Source organism: Carassius auratus, chromosome 32 (assembly GCF_003368295.1).
Source record: "Carassius auratus strain Wakin chromosome 32, ASM336829v1, whole genome shotgun sequence".
Classification (NCBI taxonomy): Eukaryota; Metazoa; Chordata; class Actinopteri; order Cypriniformes; family Cyprinidae; genus Carassius; species Carassius auratus.
The window spans coordinates 16,008,413-16,027,119 of record NC_039274.1 but is presented as its reverse complement, the minus strand read 5'-3'; positions in this window follow the sequence as shown (position 1 = coordinate 16,027,119).

Sequence of the window (18,707 nt, the reverse complement as noted above, 5' to 3'; positions counted from 1 at the left end):
CTGTCTAATTGCGATTATTTGATTTTACCGATTATTGTGCTTTTTACACCACACAAGAGTCATACACCAAAACAAAAAGAAGAGCACCAGTTTTTCATTCACTGTAGTGTATAGCCCTATCATCTGAAGCTATTACATATCTTAATGTGAGAAACATAATTATATTTACATCCAGCTGCAGTTGTCAGCTATTCTCCGCTCAGCATCCAAACAGCAAGTAATGTCAATAATGATATATTCCAATTATACTAACTGATGTGTAGGTAAAGGTCTGGGGATTTGCATAAAATTACATTTTGCTAGAGTTCATATCTCTCTAATTTCTCTTATCTTTATTTGTATGTGGAGTGTGGAGTGTAGCGGGCTGCGACTTATGTTGCTTCAAGCACATCATTCTGCACCCTAGATGTGCCTATGCGCTGCGACTCCATGTTGCTTCAAGTGTGCCATTCTGCACCCTAAATGTGCATAAGAGCTTTGCACCACTCTGTTTGAAGTGTTTCACATAGATACAGTCGGCATCTAGTCATGGCTGGGGGCGTGGCGAGGGAGGTGTCGGCGTGGGGGAAAACACTGCGAGCATCGTGTGTATCTGAATGGCAAAATGCACATATTGAGCACTCATTCCCAGAGACACGTAGTCCATATCGATATTTGATTCATTTTACAGCCCTAATATAGATGTATTAATTCAAAAATAGCCAAATCCAGTGACGTTCTGCTTTATACAGCAAGTTCTATTTTTGACTGGATTCCGCGATTCATTTGTTAAATTCATAATTTGTTAGTTTATTGGAGGTACAGAAAACGACACAGCAACTCTTCGGCGTGATTGTCCCATTTATTTCAATTGGCGCCAAGGCAATGTTTTCCCCCACGGGCTAAATTCACATCACGTGACGGGGCGTTCCCAATGGTGTTCCCAGACCAACCGTGAACCATCTGTATCTATTCTAAAAGTTTTCCACACAGAAATATTTTTAGAAGCTTTTATTTATTTTATGATTTCTATCTCATAGTCATGAATGTATTTTGTAAGAATACAAATTGTTAACAGAATAAACATGTTTAAAGTGTAAAATGTGCATTTTTTCTTAATAGATATTGTTTTGCTGCTAAATTATACAGTCAGCTAGTTTGATTTCATAGCTTATACATTTTTATTCAAATGTAGAATTTCTCTGTAATGAGGAAGTGAGTATTTAGTGGATCTTGTTTAACAAAGGGTTTAAAAAGAGTGACCTTTAGTTCCACAAACACAAGGTGTTTCTCAATGTCAAGGATACTCCCTTGGTAGGACTGATCCTTCCGAGTCATTTCCTTCAGAGGCTAGGTGAGAGTCCTCTTTAGCATACGGAGAACACGTAAATGGAACAGGCTAGCAAGTGGAAGTAATTGCGTCCTTACGTCAGTGAAAAGGTCCGTTTGAATAACGCTGAGAATGGTGTCATTAAATTACTTTGGACAACTTAACTAGTTATTTATGAAATAAATGCCGTTGATGCAACCAATTGTTAAATGACAGGTCCGGTTCAGTTAACCATTTGTATTTGTATAATTTACAATATCAATACGGTAGTAATTTGTACTGGCATTTAAACGTCAAACTTTACTTATATTGACTACAGTTATAACAAATGTTTGGTAACGTAAATAAAAAACGTTAACGCTCCGACTACGTTAATGTTCGACATTTTTTTATTTTTTGAACTAACGTTAGATAGCAAACCTGCGCGCATAGGATTGTGGGTGATTTGAGACCGTGAAGGATACACATATGCATCCTTTCCTGTGTATGGGATATTCTTCGAACATAGGACTCAGTCCTTGGTTGAAATTCCGAGGATCCTCGACATTGGAACAGTCCTTCGACGGATGTCGATGATGTAGCATCCTCGAAATACTGGCTTCTGAGGATCCTTCCTTGACATTGAGAAACACCTACAGTATTGATATTCTGTAGTTATAAAAAAAGAAAAAAAAAGAAAATATATATATAATCTTGACAATTAATTGTGATAATCTGCATAATCGCTAAATTAATTGCAACAACCGTGACTGTTTTTAGACCATTGATCGTCCACCAAATTTCATAATCGTGACAGCCCTTAGTCTCAAGAGTATTTAGAGTAAGATCCAGCAAACATCCCAGTGCCAGTAAGAGTCAGAGTCTCTTGCCACTCACATGGGGCTATCATGCAACTGAGAGGCAGAGCATACTTGTGGAAAAACTGTTCCAGCTCGTAATCAATTTGAGCAAAATAAACAGTGACAGTCAGGCACATCCAGAAAGAGACTTGAAAAAGTCAGATCTGATTCTGTCAAGCTGAAGCCCTCGGTCCCCTGTGTGATTGTCGGAGAAGGGTGGCTCTCCTCCATCGCAGAAGACAATGATGAATTGCTCCCTCAACTTGAAAGAGTTTTTTTGGAACATATAAAACAACAAAGTGCAGGAATCCCAGAAGACTACATGATTATTCTGCTTGACACACCACTCGTACTATGTTTTCCCAACAGTTTTGTGAAGGGGCACCGCTCCAGGAAAACAGGGAGGTAAAGTGAAGGAAAACCTCAGTCTTTTACTGAGTGTGGGAGGAAAGGAAAGGTTTTATGTTAGCTAGAAAGGTTTGAAGGTTTGTGTATGAGATTGAGGTGGACTGTACAATCTTTCAGTAGTACTATAATATATTATTTATTATTGTTAGTGAGATTATGGTACACATCCACATAGTTCACATAGAGATCAAGCTTCTTTTTTTACCCACTGCTCTCCTGTTGTTATATAAAGGTTTTTTTTTTTTTTTGCTATTGTCATATCAGCATTCAATTCCTTTGTAAATGAGATTCTAGGAAGCTCCAATTGTTTTTGATGATTTGAAACATTTCACTGTAAATTGCTGTTTCAGATTGCAGCTGGAGATGCCACCCATTTGCCCACACACACTCCAGGTTATGGTTTATGAAAGCAACCTTGTCTTTACATTTCTCATCCAGAAGTGATTATTCAAGCACTCAAGGTAGTTCTAGTCAAAGGTTTGTCAAAGCTCTCTTTTCTGAACTTTCAGAAACCTCTCGAGCAGCCTTGCTGACTGAAAACCATGCTCAGACTGAACACATACTCAGTAGATACTTATGTTCGGAGCAATGCCAGATTTCCACTGAAAAGTTAAAGCTCATCTCTGTGCTGAATAGATGCTTCATTGGAACCCCACCATACAGTATATAGTAACATTGCTTTTATTTCTTAGTTTTAATTTAAATGTTTTATTTAAATGTTTAGAATTCCATCTCACATGAAACTAGCATTAAACATTTGCTTTATGTATTGATGTTTTACTTTTCCTGAATTCATCATAACATTTCCACTCAGACAGGCAAGTTGGGCAGGAACATACTATCTCACACAATTGCTGTGGAATCTACGTCCACCAGTCAATCACCACTACAGGATTGGATGTGATGTTTCTATTCCTCAGAGTATGATTACTCATGATATTTATCACCTCGTTTAGAATCCTTGCATTGAAAGCTGGGTAGCAAGGAAAATTAATCTTCCTCTTTCAAGAGCAAGCAGGGACAAGGAGCACATAAACTGCACTGCCGCCCGTTATCTTTCTTTTATGGGTAGGTTGAATGACAAATGGTTGTGTTTAAGAAGATGGTGCTTACACACAAACATAAAACTTGTTGATAGAGAGGATACATTTAATGTCTCCCCATTACTGGGACTGATGAGTAAAGGGTGAAGGGTCAACAAGCAAAGAGATGCTCATGCAGAGCCACGATGCTTATCAATGACTAAGCTATATAGATTCATATACAGTAGACCATCCAGCCATGCTTGCTCATTATTATTTTCATCAAGATGGACCATATCCTCTAGACAAGGAAGAAATACAGAAGATAAATAAACTAAGCTAAAATTAATCAATCATCCATCCACCCTACCAGGGGCTGACTGGACTTCTGGACATTCTGGAGAAATCCATCCGACGGCTGTCGGCCAGCTGGTTTATCATCAAAGAAAAAGTGTCAGATTAATTATTAAAACTATTGATAGCCAAAAGGGGACACTAATGCAATCTATTTTTGCTAATAAGAAACTAAAACTGATGTGAAGGCAGTGTTGCCAAGTCTGTGGTTTTCTTTCAAAATAGGGCTACTTTAAAACTTTTGCTGCAGGTTGTTTTTCATGTCTGCAGGTTGAAGCGAGCACAATAAAGTGAAATTTAGCGCCAGGAATAAGATTTTCCAGAGGGAAATAAGCATGTATTTTTTAGGCAATTTTGTAATGGGGGACACCTTCGAAACATGATTGGGCTAGTTTTGAGGAGTAATTGGGTGGGTTTTGTTGTGAAAACCTGGCAACCCTACTTGAAGGAGAGTTTCAACTCATGATGGCAAGCAAAAAACATTAAGATAAAGGTGGTTGGGAGAAGCAAAAAGGAAAAAAAAATGATCCGTTACATCAGGTTACATGTGCCCGCCCTGTTTGACCGTACATTAGATAAGCGGTTTTGAGAACGTATTAAAACATTAATGAAATAAACTAAATTAAGATACAACAAACTAAAAAAAATAAATAAATAAATAAATAAATAAATAAAATACAGCAGCAGTTGATAAAAGTGATAATTTTAAAGATGTATGCTGTCAAATGAATTCAAATGCAAAAAAAAAAAGTGTTTAAAACATATGAGGACAGAAAAAAAAAAGAGTAGTACGCAACTTATAATATAAACATTTGACATACATGAATGAATGAATACCTAACTTTCCCTTAATGTTCTAATGTTTATGACTCCATTGAATAAGTGTTGTAAATATTCTCACTGGGCAAAAATGCAATATAACTCGATAAACTAACTAATTGTGCTCCTTACAGTCATTGAACAGCAGTCTGAAGCACACGTGTGTTTATATGCACTGTTACATTGCACTGTTCTGTTACCTATGCACGTCTAGCATGTTGTATAACGCTATGCTGAATACACAGATGACACACTTGAAGAAATAGTGAATAACTAAATGTGCTCTCAACTAGGCAGTGATCAAGCCGTGAAAGCAGAAAAATAATTAATTCACTGAGCTTATGTCAAGAATAATCTGCTGAAGAAGTCTGTCCAAACATAAAAGCTTATTTTCCACCCAAGAGCAACACAGATGTGATCCTTGAACACATCGCTGCTTTAGCCACTGTTATTATAGCCATTTTGCTTTCATTCTAAAAGAGATGGATTATACATAATCTGATGCCAGGAGCGAATATAGAAGCTGAGGAAAGGGAGAGTTTGATGGCCTGTGATTCAGGGGGCTCTTGTTTAGCAGCCTCCAGTCTGTGTGATGTGGAGCCATCTAGTCCTAAGCCAACTGGTTGGCTGCTACAGATATGTTTTGTGGGTCCTCTGAAGATTTTCCAGCCAGAATCATTGATTGTGTAACATAAGTGCTTAAGATCTATGCAAATGAACAGCATCAGACGTCAAGAGATGTGCTGAGGACCATTGCTACAACTTTGGATGGCAGATAAGTATTTACATTCAGACCACAGAAATCTTTGTGTTCTCATATGCCACGAGTGGATAAATTCAATCTTTCCTTGGCAACAAGTGAAAGCTATGGCACTTGATTGGATGGGAGCAGATAAGACAAATCTATTTGTCTGTTTAGCTTCTTCCAAATTTAGAGATCTGTTGTTAGGCACATCTGCAGTAAGGGAGAAGCGAGCCAGTCCACACGGCAGTCATACTTTGGATATCAGAAATGTTTTCTCTTCTCATTGGTCTACTCTCAGTGGACTCTTCATGTGAGACTCTTCTCTGCCTTTAACATACCCATAGACATTTTGCATCAAATTAGCCAAACTGTCATATACTAAACTGTCATTTGAACTACAAGCCACTGTTTTCTTCCTATGGTCTTTATATTTTAAAAGCTTTGAAAGTATTGCATTGTGGGAAGCAGTAAACTGGCTAGGACATGTGAAAATATCTGCCTTCTGAAATAATATCGGTAATACTCTTCAGCAAGGATACATGGAGTTGAACAATAGTGACAGTAGAAGGCTTTTATACTGTTACAAAATATTTCAATTTCAAAAGTTGTTCTTATGACCTTTCTATTTACTAAAGAACCCTGAAGAATTTATTAATATATAGTCTATATATAAATAAAGACTATATTCTATATATAGTCTGTGTGCACTGAATTTATTTAATACACGAGTTTCACAATTTGAGATGAATTAGTGAAATAAATGAACTTTTCCACTACATTCTAATTAATGAGATGCACCTGTATATATCTATATCTATAATTTCATCAGAAGGATCACATATCTGTGATGAAATAACGAGAGGATGCAAGGTGCAAGTTAACAAGTTTAATAAATGAGAGTCAGAGTAAAGACCCAGGCCGGGGGCAAACAATCAGGTGGTGGTGAGAGGAGATGGCGATCCGGTGGTGGTGCGGTGAAGAGAGTGAAGAGAAACCCAGGAACCGTGGAACATCCTGACGACACGAGGAACTGACGAAATCCAAACAGAGAACTGGGCTTGACGAGACACGAGAACAGGACGCACACCAGGGAACAACCACAACAATCTGACAACATGAGAGGGAAATTACTGACATATAAAAGTGAGGTGAAATCAATGACAGCTGGTGACACTAATCAACACAACGAGTAACCACACCCACACAATTACACTCACACAGACACCTCAGTGTGAGACAGCCGATTCATGAACTGTGACAGTACCCCGGGGCATGCGGATTAATGTGAGAATAAAACACGGGCTTGATTTTAGACACATGGAAGGTGGGGTGAATTCTCTTGTACGCCGGAAGAAGTTTGAGTCAGAATGCCACCGGACTAATAATTTTGGTGACAGGAAATGGGCCAATGAATTTGGGAGCTAACTTGTTGGACACAGAGTGGAGAGGAATATTCTTAGTAGAAAGCCATACTTTTTTGACCCACAACGTAAACGGGAGGCTTTGACCGGTGGTGATCGGCCTTGGCCTTCATGCGCCCCCCTGCTTGGAGTAGAGTCTCATGGGCTCTAGTCCAAGTACGGCGTCACCTCTGGATGAATAAGTGAGCGGAGGGGACCGCTACTTCGGATTCCAGACTTTGAAAAATTGGTGGCTGGTAACCTAAACTACACTTAAATGGATGACACTGGCAACGAATTGCGGGCATACTCCACCATAGAAAGCTGTTGGCTCCAGGAGGATGGATTCTTGGCAACCAGACGTCGCATCATTCTCTCAAGGTACTGATTGGCTCGCTCAGACTGACCATTGCTCTGGGGATGATAGCCCGAGGACAGACTGACCGTGGCCCCCAGTAATTTACAAAATTCTTGCCAAAATTTGGATACGAATTGGGAACCCCTGTCAGAGACCATGTCTTTCGGGAGGCCAGGTAACCGAAAGACGTGATCTATGACTGTGACCGCTGTCTCCTTGGCTGAAGATAATTTGGGCAAGGGGATGAAATGTGCCGCCTTCGAGAACCGGTCCACTACGGTTAAAACAACCGTCATGCCATTAGAAGGCAGTGACAAAATCTAGAGCGATATGGGACCAGGGTCTCGAAGGGACAGGCAGCGGTCGAAGTAACCTGTCCAGGGGTCGGTTAGATGTCTTACCAGTGGCTCAGACTGAACAAGCCAAAACAAAAATTGTGAATGTCGCGAGCCATAAGTGGCCACCAAAATTGTTGCTTAACTAGAAAACTAGTGCGAGTCACTCCTGGATGACAAACCACGTTGGAAGAATGACCCCATCGAATAATGTCGGACAGTAACCCCTCCGGTACATACAAATGACTCGGTGGGCAACCAGGCGGAGACATTACCCCTTCTAAGGCTTTCTTGACCTTCAATTCGATCTCCCATAAGAGAGTAGAGATGACAACTTTCTCAGGTAAAATACACTCGGAAGTGACCGCACGTTCAGATGGATCAGAAATACAAGATAAAGAGTCAGGTTTGATGTTTTTAGACCCTGGGCGGTACGAGAGAGCAAAATCAAAACGTCAGAAAAAAAGAGCCCACCGAGCCTGCCTGGAGTTGAGTCTTTTAGCTGATCTGATGTATTCAAGATTCTTATGGTCGGTCCAAACGATAAAAGGTACCCCAGAACCCTCTAACCACTGACGCCACTCCTCCAACGCTAACTTAACTGCCAACAACTCTGTTACCAATGACATAATTATGTTAGGCAGATGATAGTCGATGAGAAAAGAATGCGCAGGGATGCATCTTATCGTCTGAAGTTGTGAATGAAACGCCGGTAAAAATTGGCGAACCCCAGAAACCGCTGTAGGGCCAGGAACCGCTGTACGGGAATCTGGACCTGGCCAATCTACCACAGCCTTAACCTTGTCACGGTCCATGAGCACTCCCTCAGAATAGATGATGTACCCTAGGAAGGGAACAGACTGTGCATGAAATGAGAATTTCTCCGCCTTGACAAAAAGCCCATTCTCTTAGAGTCTCTGGAGCACTCATCTGACGTGTTGAACGTGTTCCTGGAGAGACGAAGAGAAAATCATGTCCTCCCTCTCAGGAACAGAAAGAGAGTAAAGTTTGCCCTTAGGAGGAGTCTTACCTGGTCATTGGAACGATGCAGAGAGAGAGAAGCAGCACGGGACTTACTGAAAACTTCCTTCAGGTTTAGATACTCCACGTGCACATTAGACAAATCTACTGCCTTACTCTGAAACACAGAACCAGACACAGAGGGACAGGCAGACACTAAACAGGATTCATGACAGTGGTTACTCCATGTGGAAATTGTGTTAGTGCACCAGTCAACCCGGGGGTTGTGTTTAGAGAGCCACGGGTGTCCCAAAACCATTGGTGCAAGTGGTGAGTCCATGAGGATAAATGAGAGGGTTTCAGTGTGATTACCAGAAGTGATGAGGTTGATACTTTCAGTGGAATGAGTAATCCGGGGAAGTTCTTGTCCATTGAGTGCATTGACGCTGATCTGGTGCGAGAGGGGAGTGATGGGGATCTGAAGTTGAACAGCCAGTTTAAAGTCCATGAAATTACCCTCCACTTCCGAATCCAGTATTGCGTTGATGCAGTGCGTCGGCATCTGCCATCTCAGTCTAACCGGGAGGAGGGTCGATGATGGTGATGAGGGCTTCTCGGCAGAGATCCCACCCGATAGTTGCCTCATACTTACTACCGGGCCTGCTCTTTTACCGAACAGAAGTGGATGAAGTGGCCCGCCTGGCCGCAGTATAGGCAAAGTCCCTGGGATCTCCGCCTCTCTCTCTCCTCCTGGGAAAGCCGAGCTCTCCCTACCTGCATGGGCTCGTGATCGAATGTGGGGCTGACCGCACTCGCACCATCGGTGGTTCTCTGAGCTGGGCTGTGGACGGCTGGGACACGTCAGCCGGGTTATGCGATTAAGACGTGCGTCCACTCTCAGGGCGAGTTATATCAGTCCGTTCAGCATCTCTGGTGAGTCCATGCCGTAAATTTCCTTATAAACGCAGTCAGCCAGCCCATGCAGGAACATATCCCACTGCGCTTCCTCGTTCCAACGGCACTCTGCGGCAAGGGTGTGGAACCGAATGGAAAAATCCGCCATCGAGCCCTCTCCCTGTCGCAGTTCAGCAAGTAATCTGGTCGCCTCCTTACCCGCCACTGCCCAATCGAAAACTCTCCTCATTTCTTCAGAGAGTGCCTGGAACGAGGTGCAGCAGTAGTGTCCGTTCTCCCACACCGCCGTTCCCCAAAGTGCTGCTCTTCCTGACAGCAGGATTAGTACAAACGCAACCTTCTTCTGTTCGCTCTGAAAAGTATGTGGTTGTAAAGCAAAATGCATGGAACATCTCATGAGGAATGCTCTACAAAATTCAGGCTCACCGGAATATCCCTCTGGTGTGGGTAGGCATGGCTCTGGTCCTTCTGCTGCTGCAGGCGCTGGTGGTAGGGGAACGGGCGGCGTGGGGAGCACAGTGGGAGTCCGTAGAAGCTGTACCTGTTGGGTGAGCTCGGACAACTGCTTCACGAGTGCTTGTACCGTTCGACCGGTGCCTGAAATGTTTTCTTCCTGTTGGTCCATAAATGAGATGCTGTGAGCGATGAAATCATTGAGCTGAGAAGTGCTTGCTGCAGCCATGGTTCAATCAGATCATAATGTGATGAAATAACGAGAGGATGCAAGGTGCAAGTTAACAAGTTTAATAAATGAGAGTCAGAGTAAAGGCACAGGCCCGGGACAAACAATCAGGTGGTGGTGAAGCAGGGATGAGATGGTGATCCAGTGGTGGTGCGGCAAAGAGCGTGAAGAGAAACCCAGGAACCGTGGAACATCCAGACGACACGAGGAACAGACGAAATCCAGACGACACGAAGAACTGACGAAATCCAAACGGAGAACTGGGCTTGACGAGACACGAGAAAAGGACGCACACCAGGGAACAACCACAACGATCTGACAACATGAGAGGGAAATTACTGACATATAAAGGGAGATGAAAACAACGACAGCTGGTGACACTAATCAACACAACGAGTAACCACACCCACACAATTACACTCACACAGACACCTCAGTGTGAGACAGCCGATTCATGAACCATGACAATAACAATGTGAGAGTGATAATTCAGCTTTGCTATCACCACCAAATACAAAACAGTTATTTCAAATAGTTTTAATATATCACAATATTCATAATATAGTATTTTACTGTATTTCTGACCAAAGAAATGCAGCCTTGGTGAGCATTAGACACTTTCAATAAACAAATAACTTTTGAACCGAAGTGTATATTCATAATAAATAACCCAGTATAATCCACACTAAATTTAATTCAAATACATTTTAATCAAATGCCATTTTAGGTGGATTTAACAAATGAAATATCAAAAGGATAACTCTACAAGTTTGTTTTCACAGCCTTCAATGTACATATTTATCAAGAGTGCCAATAATTCTGACCAGGACTGTATGTGACACAATTGATGAAATATGTTCCGTGAAGTAGACTTGTATAAATACAATACAGAGATACTCCATTCACAGTGTTGGCTTTGTAATGAGGCTTATGATGGCAGTCTCATCTCTGTTACACCATTTATGAGTCCTTTCCTCAAGGGACGGTAAAGCATCCATTTGAGACATTGCTCAGAATCTCAGTAAAAGTGGATAATTCAGGTATTTTTTAACAACTGTTTTATGAATATGAGTATTCACACATAGCACATACTGTATGGTTTTTACATTCTATTTAATATAGTAGAGTCACGAGCGGTTAGCTCTATATGCACAAAACACTAATAGCTCTTTGGCACTGCCCATGACCTGCAGAGACCTCTTTGAAGATATCAGAAACCAAGGCCTATTTTATATGCAGGTCTCCACTGAGAACAAATTTTCCTGACAATTTCTTTTCTATTCCTCTGTGCTCCTTCTAACTCTCTGAGCACTTCTGGAGAAGTAAACAAACAGAGACTGGTTTCGGGTTTATTTATTTACTTATTTATTTATTTCGTCTGTTCCATTTCAAAGGTAACGATATCTCTCCTAAAGAAAGAGCCATTTAATGGAACATAGGCTCCCATGTGTCCAGCTCTGTGGAGCGGTTGCCCAGCAGTACTATTCATAAATATAAAAAATGCATGGAGAAATCTGATCCAAAGCATGTGTCATACATACAGCTGTGAATTAATCATTCATTTGATGGCCACTTTGAGAAACTATACAGACATTTCCATCAACAAGGAAGCAACGTATTGATGACTTGATAGCTTTGAGTAGAGGATGTTCTTCTATGGGGGAACTGGTGCAGCGGCATCTAGGTCAATATACTATAGATCCGTTTTCTCTTTATTTGTTTCCTGCTTTGTTTTCTTTCATCTATCTCAGCAGTGTGTGGTATAGAGAAATTGTATCATCTTCATTTGTTTGTACTTGCATGCATTTGCTAGTTTTGTTTTCCCCCTTTAAGCGATGAATCTGCCTCTGCTCAAATCGAAGTACCTTCAGAAAAATAGAGCACCTCATTTGTCAAAAGAAATATAATCAATATTGAATTATGTGATTACCTTTAAGACAGAGCTAGGAGGAACAGGTGCTTGAGATACAGGCAGAGATACAGTGATATGCATATTAATCAAAATGCACAGTAGAGGCAAAGACTTTGAAAAAAAAAAAAGAGTGGGATAGGATAATTGAAATAGATTCATGAAGATAATATGAAAAGGCACCAACACTCTAAGCCTTTAAATTAGGAATCAGGAGAGACATATAGAGACATGGGCAAGAAGGCGTTGTGAAAGAAATGTGGTCTTGTTTGTAAGATATAAATCAAAGTCACATAAATAATTCTCCTAGGTGGAGCAATGATATAAATACACCTGCAAGCTTGTTGTTTCATCTTCCGATGGCTGTTTTCCCAGCAAAAAGAAAAACCTGAAGAACTTAATGAATTTAAAACCAAAGCAATTACAAATTCAATTAATTAATTATTTAGATTATTTTATAATTATCTAATTACGTCTCACTAAATTAAATTGGCATAATTCATTACTTATTGTACTGTATTTCAGCGCACACTATGGCATAATGCTCTTGCCTGATAGATAATGATTATTTATCAGAGATGATTTAATTGTTGTACTGTTTAACATCTCCAATGTTTCAACCATGAATTTTCATCTCAGTCTTTCACAAACACATAATGCAGAACTGAGTCTGAATATGATGTTTACATGTGAGATGAAGACAAGCTACAATCTCACTGTCTAGGTCTGTTAGACTGACTTTACAAAAACGAGACTAGACCCATTTCAGTTGGACTAATGTGTTTACATGCCATTTGAAACAAGTTCTGTTTACATACACGTTTGGCTGTATAAAAAAGTACTGCATCAAAGGGTCCAGGTGATGCTTTAATGAAATGCATCTTGGCCTGACAGTCCTTAATCAGGTTAGACACCATTTAACATGTTTAAAAGAAAGGCTGTGGAAGATAGACTTGCATTCTCTACAATGGCATGCACTGTATAAAGGTTTTAAATCATGTAATTTTCACAGCACCACGATTCATTGAACGCACTGAACTTCAATCCCTCACAGTATTGTTTTCGTTGCTGTCAAAAATTAAACATGGCACTAGCTCGACTATGGGTGTTGCTCCATCCCCTTGAATTAGTTGTCTTGGTGAGATCTGTGGCAGATATGATATTGGAGGTCTGAACTTATATACAACTTCTATTTCCACATGTGAAAATCTGTGTAAGTGTGGCAGAAATGCAAAAGGAAGCCCCGGTGTGGAATACAGAGCAAAGTGGGTAGCATTTTGTAAACTGCATGGTTCTCGGTTAAATTAATTTAAAACTGAGAAGGAAGAGCAATAGCACATTCAAATCGCCATCGCCCCCCACACCCTTTTACTCTCCTACTTTCATCAACTGAATTTTCAATCTGAACGATGACTAAATGTGTTCATAAGGGTGATGAGCAAGAAGTGTGTGCTAATCGCAGATAGCAGTGGTCTGGGCAAGGCCTGATGCTGTTTGATTGGCATGGCCCAGTGAATCATTATCTGCTGTGGCTGAATCATTTGCTAGCTTCACAAAGTACATTTTAGGGAAGTTAATTTTAGAGACTCAGACTACTGTCATCTTGACAATCTAACAACAAAGGCATTTTTTTTTTACAAGTTGCTCCTGAACTTTTGCTTTTGAAACACTGAAACTTGTAACTTTAAAGAAGAATGTTTCAACATCTTCTGTACAACTCAATCTAAACCAGTTGAAATATTCTGTAAAGTACTAGCATCCACTGTGACTTTTTAAAATAAATTAATAATTTAATTTAGCTAGGACACATTAAACTGATCAAAAGTAAAAGAGTAAAGACACTTGAAATGAAAAATGTTTTAAAATATTTATATTTCAAATAAATGTTTCTATTCATTAAATAATCCTTAAAAATATACAAAAACCTCCACAATAGATAGATGGATGGATGGATGGATGGATGGATTAATAAAATAAAATTAAATTAAATTAAATTAAATTAACAGCACCACTGTTTCAACACTGATAATAATTAGAAATGTTGAGCACCAAATAACCATATTAAAATGATTTCTGAAGGATCATGTTACACTGAAGACCAGAGATATGACTGCTGAAAATTCAGAGAGATAGTTTAGATGTAGATATAATATCTTAATCTACATTTAATGGCAAATACAAACACAAGTATATTGTCACAATCATTACATGGAGTGCCCATGGACTTTTGTAGAGGGCATTCCAATCACCCGGACTCTAGCACCTCTTATCTGTTGCACCACACCCTAACTACATTTCCCATGAGTCTCTGCATCACAATCACCCTGCCACACCTGCACATCATTCCTCAGTCAATCTCCTTGCCACACCTGCACCTCATTTACACATATAAGCAGCACACTCACTCTCTGCAAAGTCTTGATTTGCTGTGTCTGTCATTTCCGAGCGTTTCCCTTGTGTTTGAGCTCTCTGTACCTACCTTTGGATTGTTTATACTGACTCTGATTCTCTGCTGCCTGCCCCTGACATCTGCTTGTTCCTGTTTTCGATTCTGGTTATCCCTATATACCTGACGCCGTTGCTGATCATTGCCTGTCTGACCATTCTCATTAAAAGTTCTGCACATGGATCCGAACCTCTCTGTCTCATCATTACATATATGTTGTTCATTTCTAAACATGATGTTAATTAACCATGTTTGAATAGTTTACTGTTTTGATAAGAAATCTCTGTTGCCACCAATAATACATTTTAAAAACAGCTAAAATGACTAAAATCTATTTTATTTAACTTTTCTGAGACCTTAGCTATCTTCAAGAATCAGCTAAAAACACGTATCTTCCGTCTTTATTTGACCCTCTAACTCTAGCGCTCTCTATTCTAATTCTATTCTTTTAAAAAATTGTCCCTTTTCAACTTGCACTCTATTAATTTGCTCTATTATTTTTCTATTCTATCTGTAAAAGCGGTTTCTACATGTACTGTGTGAAGCTAACTGAGACTTGTTATAGCACTTGTATATAATTGCTCTTTGGTTGATTTTGATTGCTTTCATTGTCCTCATTTATAAGTCGCTTTGGATAAAAGTGTTTGCTAAATGACTAAATGTAAATGTTCGAGAAAAAGAAATGTATACTCATGACCATCACTTTTCATAACCATTAGTTTTCAGTTTCGCTATGTGTCTATTAAAACCATTTTACACACTAGACGAGTACAACAGCATGTCTTGTCAACCAGCCATGCACATGTTTTGTGACAAGTGAGGATTAACACTTGCACTTCTCAGATCATGGCAAAAAAAACCAGCTGTCCGCACTCTGAGCAATGACTTGATACTCTGAGCCACATCATCATTTGGAGTAGATGAAACTGCAACATTTATCACAAAGATCCGTGTGCCTGTGAGCAGCCACAGACAGCGCTGTCAATGACCGTCCCGGCTTCATGGCTGCTTCTTCCTCACTCTAGTTTGTTTTTAAAAAGGTTAATTGATATTTCTAGTTGAGTTGGGAATACAACTGCCTTTCATAACAATACATACAATCATATATTGTGGGCTTATTGAGCAGGCCAAATTAGAACCTGAAGAAATGATGAAATCACAGTTGTCCTTGTTGTTGTTTGTGTGTTCTGAAGACCGACATAGTGTGTTGTTAGCAAGCCATCAAGGCAACTGGCGGATCTAAATCGGGACTTTAATGTGAGGCTGCTTAGCACTGGCTCTCACAGGAGATGGGTGGCGTCCCACAAATGCCAGGTTCAGTCAGATGCGAAAATCATTAATTATAGCTGTGAAAAGCACAACCGCCCCTGCAGAACTAAGTAAGTGTATAAAACACATACAAAACAGTAAAACACAGTTCATAAGTCATTTCACTCTATAGCTTTGCATTCAAAATGATAGAGAATACAGAAAAAAAAATAAAAATACTAGCCTTATGCTGTTTCAAACCATGACTTGGGACAGGAGGAAAAAAAAAAAAACGTTACAAAAGTTATTTGTATGTCATATGAATTATTATGATACGATGGATTCATATGGTTTAATCTCCCCCTCCAGCACTTAATGGATGATTGAGTCAGTCGATCAAAGTTGAGAACTTGATGATCTGATTCATATGAATCATTCAGAGCAAACGGTGAACCAGACCAAATGATTAATTGAAAATATTCAACTCTTGTTCACAAATCAGACATCACTGCGTTTCTTCTGAACTCTCACGATAAATTACTTTAACTATATTCTTTTTGAAGCTTGAAAGATACAACACGAGGATGAGTAAATTATCAATTTACATTTTTGAATTAAATGTTGATTTAACTGACTATCTTGGTTACACATACATACATGCATACAAACATACATACATATATAGTCCTCAGAATTCCTTGAAACACATTCTGCTAGATTCCATTCACATGTGGAGACACTGAAACACCTGATAACCAGCAGAAGCTTGATATTACAGTTTATAAAGATTTAAATATGGATATTTTTCTTACAAATAAAACATTAGTTCACTTCAAGAAGTCTTTATTAATTACCCAAGGCTTTATTGGACTACTATTGAATTCTAACACCCATTCATTGCCATTATAAAGCTTGGAAGAGCCAGCATTTTTTGTTTACAGGACAGGACAGATTGCATTCATCTGAAAGAGGACACTCATATAAATCTAGGTTGAGGATGAGTAAATCATAGGGTAATGTTCATCCCTTTAAGTCAAAGGAGCTGAAAGCCCATCTGGTGTCCTGCATCGGACCGGATGGTGCAGGGTCAGGGGTCGATAGAGGGAGGTGAAAGAAGTCACAGGATCGGAGGAGGAAGGGACAATGGCCAATATTTCTCATGATTAAACCCTGTTGTGAAAACCTCACATTAATAAGACATGTACATTATGGACTAAAAACATCTTCTCTGCTTGAGATGAAAAATTAAAGAGAAGAGGAGAGCCAGGAAAGCAGTGCCTCCTGAAATAAAACACAGAGCCAGCTAGGTACATCAGAGCTATCAATAAATCAGAGTATAAAAGACAACTTTCCTCCACTTTACTAAAATTGAATGCATTGTAAAATGTAAAACTATTTTCATCCATTCATTAATTTAGTTGCCTCATCATAAATATTAAAACGTGTTAGACTTATTGAAATTGAATAATACAAAGTAAATAAATAAATAACATGTATTCTCATTCTTACTCATTATTACTCTTACTTTTACATTTTTGTTGTAGTTTTAAACAAATATATTTGTGAGGGTGCTGATGTGTCTCTCTTTCCCGTACCTTCCTAATCACATCTTTTCTAAATAAATTCCTCTGTTTCCATTTGGTCTCATGACTGGGGTAGTCGTCACGTCGAGAAGTCAAGAGGTCCGTGCAGAGTAATTTGGGAAATTGCTCATGCCACGTGAGATGTACCACATGGAGTTATTGACTGCTAGGGCATTTGCATGCAGTATAAGTTTACTGCCTGGAGCCAAAGTGATCCATTCTGAGCAATATCAAGCTTTCACACGCTACTTGAAATGTTGAAATGCGATAGCAGCAGCAGATCAAAGATGCAACACAATTAGTTTTGACAGCTTTGGTTTTCGAGAGATACCTCACAATTTTTTTTTTTTTTTTTTTTTTTTTTTTTTTCAGCACAAGTGATTCCACATGCACCATAATGTATGATGGCACACGCTGTTGGAGACTATATAGTGTAGGCAAAAAGAAGAACATGTATAAACTCACCAGCTTATTGCCAAAAAAAAAAAAAAAAAAAAAAAAAAAAAAGAGGACAGGCTTAAACCCTGCGATCTGAACTCTGTGTCAGAGAGATGGAAACACACTGTGTGCTGAAGCAGGAGAATGAAAGCACACTGGTAATAGTCCCGTCATCACTATCAGGTGATTATGTCTGTGCCTGGCCCTCACAAGGCATGTATGATGATCCCCTGTCATTGTTTATGGGGGCTCTCTAAACTCAGCTAGCCAGGGGGGAAATGCATCGCTGCTTCAGTGAGCTTTGAAAAAGCCTCTCCTTCCACAGTACAGACTGGTCCCCCTGCTGTCTGCAGACGGTCCCCCTCCTGACGCAGGATACACACACTATGGGGTGCTGGATGGCTCCATCTGATGGGTTTGTGGGAGGTGGGGTGCTGAGAGGCAACACGAGGCTTTGACCAAATGTCCAATGGACATGTTTTACATTCCCTGACATTCATTAGCCAGAACCTGTTCTCTACTCTCGGCTGCTCCTGATAGGACTTGACGGCCTTGGCTTTGATCAGGCCAGCATGTTACATGGACACAGACGGACATGGGTGATACTTCACAAGCCTTCTTCCACAGAGCCACCCAGCGTCATCTGACACCAGCGAGTTCCTCTCTGTGGATAATAACCAGTGCTGCCAATGATTATTTATTTTATAATTTTTTTTTCATTCTTGTGTGTAATTTCCCATCTTATTTGGGTCACCATCTTGGATAAATGCTCAGAGAGAGAGAAAAAAACAAAAAACAAAAAAAGCATGCAGATACAAATGTTCTTTTTGTCCTCTGAGGAGAAAGCGATATTGTCATCGGTTTCTAAATTACATAGTGCCTCTCAGTGGAATAACATACTAAACATGCAATCAAATCTCATACCGTTTTGAACCGT